This window comes from Pristiophorus japonicus, chromosome 3 (genome assembly GCF_044704955.1).
Source record: "Pristiophorus japonicus isolate sPriJap1 chromosome 3, sPriJap1.hap1, whole genome shotgun sequence".
In the NCBI taxonomy this organism is placed as follows: Eukaryota; Metazoa; Chordata; class Chondrichthyes; family Pristiophoridae; genus Pristiophorus; species Pristiophorus japonicus.
The window spans coordinates 49,968,420-49,969,457 of record NC_091979.1 but is presented as its reverse complement, the minus strand read 5'-3'; the positions used below and the strand labels follow the sequence as shown (position 1 = coordinate 49,969,457).

Genomic DNA, 1,038 nt, shown 5'->3' with positions numbered 1-1,038 from the left:
GAGGATCTCCCTGCATGCGGTGACTCTCTCCATAAGCATAAGGAGAGAGTCATGGGAGAGCCTGTGCAGCCCTGCACCTCTGTGGAGTGATTGTCAATGTTTGCAGCACCTCAATACTGTAGAACTCGGATAGTAGAAAAGTCAAAATAAAGTTGGCCATGTTCCCTTTAAGGAAACTGGCTGAAGACACGTCTTCAAATGATGTCACCAGACCCACTTCCTTTAATTAGTAGGGAAACTCACTGGGCAGGCTTAACAAGGCCAATCAATCGCTTCTCGGCCTTTTGGCTAAGATCATGCGTAACTGACCTGACAGGGGAGTAACCATGACCCCAAAGTGGTTCTCCCTGGATCAGGAAGGTGGTTCTCCTATGCTTTTTGGAAATAGGAGGTGGGTGGGGTGGCTTGACCCATCCACCTCCACGGAGGTGTGTGGGGGGCCTGACCCATCCACCTCCATGGCACGAACCTGGTATTGCAGTACTTCCAGGAACGGTGCAGTGGCTCTAGGCCTTTTGGCTAAGAGCATTGGCGCAGAGTGATCCTTGATGTGTGCAAGGTGACCTCTGGCGTTTGTGATTTGACAAAGAATTGGAAAGATTGGCTACGAATTTAAAAAAAAACAAGGCCAATCAATGGAAATTCATTTCAGAGGCCAGGATGGAGCCAGCAGCGGGGTCGGGACTCGCCACCAACGTTGCCTACCATGGACCTGCCGAGGTTAGTAAAATCGCAGCCATCCACTTTCATATGAATCGAAACATGACCTTATGAGAAAACTATTCTCAGAAAGTATGCTCCAAGCAAACAATGAATCTTTTGAGTTTCAGCTTGAGTCAGTAGCAGCACCACACCTGTGAGTTAGAGGACTCTGGATACAAGCTCCTTTCCAGTAACATGAGAACATAATCCAGGCTGACACTTCAGTGCATTTCTGAGGGAGTGATGCATTGTCAGAGATGACACATTTCAGCTGAGATGTTAAACTAAGGTCCCATCTACCTTTTCAAGAGAATGATCCCATGGCACCTTTGCTAG

The 1,038-nt window shown here is 48.0% G+C and overlaps 1 pseudogene; it reads left to right on the top strand.

The window, feature by feature from the left end:
- The first annotated feature begins 268 nt into the window (after window positions 1-268).
- On the top strand, window positions 269-506 carry LOC139260525 (U2 spliceosomal RNA; annotated as a pseudogene).
- Window positions 507-1,038: the final 532 nt, after the last annotated feature.